The sequence below is a fragment of the Otolemur garnettii genome, unplaced genomic scaffold (genome assembly GCF_000181295.1).
Source record: "Otolemur garnettii isolate 467f Iridium unplaced genomic scaffold, OtoGar3 scaffold00023, whole genome shotgun sequence".
NCBI classification, from domain to species: domain Eukaryota; kingdom Metazoa; phylum Chordata; class Mammalia; order Primates; family Galagidae; genus Otolemur; species Otolemur garnettii.
Genome location: NW_003852418.1, coordinates 12089816 through 12095992, shown reverse-complemented (window position 1 = coordinate 12095992; position 6177 = coordinate 12089816).

The following is a 6177-nucleotide window of genomic DNA, read 5'->3' as shown; positions in this document are numbered from 1 at the left end:
AAAAAAAAAAAAAAAAAGAATTAAAGCTGAGAATTAATGAGACCGGGCACAGTGGCTCACACCTGTAATCCTAGCACTGTAGGAGGCTGAGGTGGGTGGATTGCTTGAACTCATGTGTTAGAGATCAGCCTAAGCCAGAGCCAGACCTCATGTCTAAAAATAGCCAGGTGTTGTGGCAGGCACCCATAGTCCCAGCTACTTGGGAGGCTGAGGCAAAAGAATCTCTTGAGCCCAAGAGTTTGAGGTTGCTGTGAGCTATGACGTCACAGTACTCTACTGAGTGTGATAAAGGGAGACTCTGTCTCAAAAAAAAAGGCTGAGAATTAAAATACAAGAATGCACAAGCACACATTCAGGTAGTCATCAGAGCGATGATGTCATCACATGCCCTTTCTGGAACCCTTCATCATAGAACACCTCACTCAACAATGAGGATGAAAAGAACAAATGACATCTTGGTATTTTGGAAAGTATTTTGACCCTGCTATACCCCGAAAAAGGTCTCAGGGATTCCCAGAGGTCCCTGGACCACACTCTGATCATTGCTGGACTAGAAGACGTGTCACAACCTTTAGGGATCTCAAGTCTCAGCTTTCCCTGCCCACTCCCCTGTTGGCAGCACCACGCCCCAGGAACAGGGCCCAGCTCTGAGTGACTGATCCTTGGGTGGTTGAGCCTTATTCCTGTTATCAGTACTGATTTCTCAGGCCCTTTTGTAAAGGAAGTTTGTGGGTGTCAGCGCACCTGCGGGGGCCCTGCATTCCTGGAGGTGCTGTCACATCCTCTCTCACCTCCCCCCTGGGTGTGGCATCCCTCTGTACTTGGACTTTCTTTTCTAGAAGGGAGGGCCGGGCCAGAGCTTCCTGGATCTCCTGAGTGGAATTTGCTCTGAGTCCTGCGTCACTGGTGGGCCGGGGCTGTGTAAGGAAGGAATGTGGGAAATGATTTGGATTTGATAGAAGGCATTGTGGAGGAGGAGTACCCTTGAAAGCTGTCAGGGCCGAAAGTTTGTTCACAGAGCCTGAGTTGTGGCCTTGCTTGAGAAGCACGAAACCCAGAGAAACAGCACAGAGAAGGATTTATGTTCCTGTTTCTTGGGTTTGAAGACTTAAACCTTAACCTGCTTTCTCTCCTTTATCCCCTCCCACCCCCAAATCCTCAAGCTAAAGCTGATCAAGACCTGCGTGTGGCATGAAAAGCCAGTCCCATGCCTGGGAGAATTAATGCTCAGTGGGTTAGGAAGATAAGTGAGGTGAATGTATGACATTAGGGACTCTGTAAATTATAGGTTCACTAAATCATTAGTTGGACCGAACGCCCAGAGGTTATCACAGCCACGCACTGCCAGGCCTCTCCAGCCCATCTCCACCCTCTGAAAGTCCTTAGTGAGGGTTGTGTTTCTGCTTTCTACGCCTTGTCAATACTTTCTGTCTTTCAGTTCTATAAACACCCTGTTGTGCCGTTGTGTTCCTTTGAAACCTACCTTTTGAGGCGGAATTTGTAATTTTCCACAGTTTGTTTTCTTAATTCCCATCTTGCATAATGATAACTTCTTTCCTTCTTCCTCTAACTCTTAGAGAAAAATAAGAAAGGTGACAAGAAGTCAGCTGCGCTGTTGGTGACATTTTGGTCAAGAAATTTCTCTTGCCAGCTCTTTTTCTCCTTGATTGCTCAAGGTTTGATGGAGCTGGTTAATAATTCTTTGAGAAAGAGTTGAACTGTGTATTTATGAATCTCAGACTACTCACTGAAGCATTTTAAGCCCTTTAGCAGAGGTGGAATTAAGTCACATGATCTGTTTTCTGGTTAATCGTTTATAATACTCTATGATGCTCACAACTAGGGAGACAAATGAATTATTTCCTGTAGCCTTTAAGAGGTTAGGTGCCCTTCTCAGTAAAAACCCATCTTAGCGGGTGGCAGTATGTGCCAGACACAGTGCCTTAGCCTTGCCCTTGCCTTGGCCCTGCCACGGGTTTGCTTTGTGACCCTCTTGGGTTCTCAATTTCTCCATCTGTAAATGCAGGCACCGGATGAGATCATCTCCACAACTCCTTCCAGCTCTTAACATTCTATGGTACCCCAGGGATAGTGGAGATTGATCATTATTTCAACATTACCAGGGATGAACTGGAATGAAAAGAGTAATCTTTCCATCAGGGTCAACAGACAGACTGCAGTCACCAGCCAGAATATTCCAGTTCCCGGGAGGTGTTGATGAAGATGATGATAGTTAACATTTGTAAGAGACCTACCAGGTGCCAGAAACTGTGCTAAGTACTTTTCCATGGATTAACTCCTTTACTTTTAGGTTGCACATGAGTGCTTTATATTTGGAGACACTTAGATCTTATTTGTTTTTTAAACTGAGAGATGTTCATTTGAGTTCTTGCTCTGCTCCGTGTTGTCTGGGTGACCTTGACCCTGTTCTTTTACCCACTCAAAGCCTCACATTTCTCCTCTTGCTCCTCTATACAAGGTAGACAGCAATGCTGACCTCATCAGATGTCATAGGGCTCAAATGAGACACTCCATGTGAAACTGCTCTGCAACCCCTCAAGTGTGGTGATTATCATTAGTGATTAGATTAGTGATATTAGTGATTATCATTTAGAAAATAACGCATCCTATCAAAGCCTTTGAAAGAGGCTCAGCACCCGAAGCCCAGTGAGTAGGGCGCCAGCCACACATACCGAGGCTGGTGGGTTCAAGCCGGCCTGGGCCTACTAAACAACAATGACAACTGTAACCAAAAAATAGCCAGGCATTGTGGTAGGCACCTGTAGTCCCAGCTACTCAGGAGGCTGAGGCAAGAGAATTGCTTAAGCCCAAGGATTTGAGGTTGCTGTGAGCTGTGATGCCATAGCACTCTACCCAGGGGGATACAGTGAAACTATGTCTCAAAGAAAAAAAATGAAGCCTTTGAAAGAAATTCCTTGAAATAAAATGGAAATGTGTAATAAATAGGCGACTCTTTTCATTTCCAATGAGGGCAAACTTTTTTTTTTTTTTTTTTTTTGAGACGGAGCCTCAAGCTATCCCCCTGGGTATAGTGCCATGGCATCACAGCTCATAGCAACCTCCAACTCCTGGGCTCAAGCAAGTCTCCTGCCTCAGTGTCCCAAGTAGCTGGGACTACAGGCGCCCACCACAACGCCTGGCCATTTTTTGGTTGCAGCCATCATTGCTGTTTGGCGGGCCTGGGCTGAGGATTCGAACCCACCACCTTAGGTGTTTGTGGCTGGTGCCTTAGCCGCTTGAGCCACAGGCGCCGAGTCAATGAGGGCAAACTTTTATTTTTATTTTTTTTTTAAGAGACAGTCTTACTTTATTGCCCTTGGTAGAGTGCTGTGGCATCCCAGCTCACAACAACCTCCAGCTCTTGGGCTTAGGTGATTCTCTTGCCTCAGCCTCCTGAGTAGCTGAGACTACAGGTGCCTGCCACAATGCCCGGCTATTTTTTTTGTTGCAGTTTGGCCCGGGCTGGGTTCGAAGCCACCACACTTGGTATATGGGGCCCGTGCCCTACTCACTGAGCCACGGGCACCGCCCTATTGCTAATTACTTTTATTACCTAATGCTGTGATGCAATTCGCTGATATATCAAGTATTTATTAAGCCCCAACTGTGTATATAGCACTGTGCTTGGCATGGAGACAAAGGATAACAAAAACAGCAAAAGAAAGACTCTGTGACTCCTGCCTTCGAGTGAGCCCTCCACCGCCTACATGAACACTGGTTCCACAAATGTTCCTTGAACACCTACCAAGGATCAGACAAGGAAATGGTCATATGAAGACAAAGAGTTCTTGCCCCCAAGGAAGCCACAGTCTAGCTGAGAAGTCAGACCCAAGAAGAGACAACCACAAGCTGTTCCCTGGAGGTGGTAGGCACAGTAGTTAAAGGAGTAGACACTAGATTTGACCACCCAGGGGTCACATCTAGTTTTACCACCATCCAACTGTGGAACTTAGGACACATGTCTCAATTTCTTTCTTTCTTTTTTTTTTTAAGACAGAGTCTCAAGCTGTCACCCTGGGTAGAGTGCTGTGGCGTCACAGCTCACAGCAACCTCAAACTCCTGGGCTTAAGCCGGTGGTTCTCAACCTTCCTAATGCTGTGATGTATTTGCATTGCCACAAAAGGGTCGCGACCCACAGGTTGAGAACTGCTGGCTTAAGCGATTCTCTTGTCTTAGCCTCCTGCGTAGCTGGGACTATAGGCGCCCGCCACAACACGCTTGGCTATTTTTTGGTTGTAGTTGTCGTTGTTTGGTGGACCCGGGCTGGATTCGAACTTGCCAGTTCCAGTGTATGTGGCTGACGCCTTACTTACTGAGCTACAGGCACCGGGCTGACATGTCTCAATTTCTTTTTCATCATGGATTATATGAAGGTAGTAATAATATTTACCTTCTCTGATTTCATAAATAACGATTGAGAACCTATTATATGTCAAACACTTTTCTAGATGTTAATGAAACTATAGAAATTAAAAATAGAGACAAAACTCTGCTATCCTAGAGCTGACATTCCAAGAGGGAGAGACAAACACAAGTAAATGAATTAAAGTACGTGGTGTGTAAGCGATAAGGGCCACAGAGAAAAATAAAACCAAGAAGTGGGGTGGGAAGGCCTGAGGGTGGAGAGAGGAGTAAAGGGAGAAAATGTAAAATTGGGTGGCAGGAGGGGCTTCTCTGGGCAGTTGGAGGTGAGAAAATGTGCCTTGGGTTCCTCTGGGCTTGGGGGGTGGGGGCTGAGAATGGGTGTGAGGATTAAGGGAGATAAAGCTTGCTTGGTGCCTGGCACCCTGCAGGGCTTGGAAGGCACCAGCTGCTATTTTAAGCTTACTCAGTGCTGAGGCCTGGGGATGAAAGGCGAGGAGTGGGAGCAGAAGAGAGAATGACTAAGTCAGCTCTGGGGGTGGGGGGGCTCTGGAGTGTTTCTTGGGTGAAGTGACTTTGGTTAGAACCAGAGCTGAGGAATGAGTAGGAGTTTGCTGGAGGCATGGCGGGGAGGAGGCATGTAGGGAGGAGTCATGGGGGAAGGAGGCATGGGGGGAGGAGCCATGGGGGAGGAGGCATGGGGAGGAGGTATGGGGTAGGAGGCATTCTAAGAGAGGGAGCTTCACACCAGCAGTGAGGAGGGGGCAGGGAAAGAACACGGTGTGTCCCTAGCCTGCAAGCGAACAGGGCGTGGGTGTACTCTGGGTGGGGGCCCTCTCTGGATCTTGGGGCTGGAAGAGCAGGTGGGAAGCAGAGATTGAGAAAGAACTGGAAGGCGAGGGTAAGGAGTTTTTGCTGGGAGACTCTGCAAATGTTTAAAATGAGGAATGAAAGGATCAGACTTGTGTTTTAATAAGATCTACTGAGGAGGCAGGCACTGGGGCAGCAAATTAACGAGTCTTGCAAGGAAGGGTATGATTAGATGGCAAACGAGTGGTGTGGCCTGTGGGATGCAGGGAGGGGGAGGGCACCATTCATTTATTTACTTATTCATTCAGCACATATTTATCAAGGTCTAGCCAGGAGCCAGGCACAGGCTAGATCTGGGACTGCACTGGGGAATACAACTGCCTCTCTGCCCCAGGGGCGACAGACAATGCTCTGAATGTGGGTGGGAGGAGAGAGCTACCAGCACACAGCCCCACAGGAGGACTCACCTCCAGTCTGTGTGGCTGGGTGGACAGGAGGACTTCTTAGTGGGAAGGTCTTCCCATTCTTTAAGAGAGGCTGGATGATTTCGTGTGAAATTTCCTGGTTTTTAAATGTTGGCAACTGATCAAACAGGGTGCAGTGACTGGTGTGAATGCCCTGAGTGTGTTCTGCTTAGCATGGGTGTGGGAAAAGCTCTGAGAAAGTGATATTTAAGTACTAGAAGGTGTGGGGGGGGGGGGTGTGGTTCATTCCAGGCAGAGAGAAGAGCATGTGCCAAGGATCCAGGCAGAGGAAAATCTTGGTGTTTATGAGAAATTCAAGAAAGCCCAGGCCTAGAGCTTCTAGGGAAGGAGAAGAATGGCCCAAAATGAGACCATATAGACCATGATGAGGAGTTTGGATTTTATACTCAGGCCATTGAGAAGCTGTCTTGCAATATTAGAAATAACTTGGGCTCGGTGCCTATAGCTCAACCGGCTAAGGCGCCAGCCACGTACACCTAAGGTGGCGGGTTCGAATCC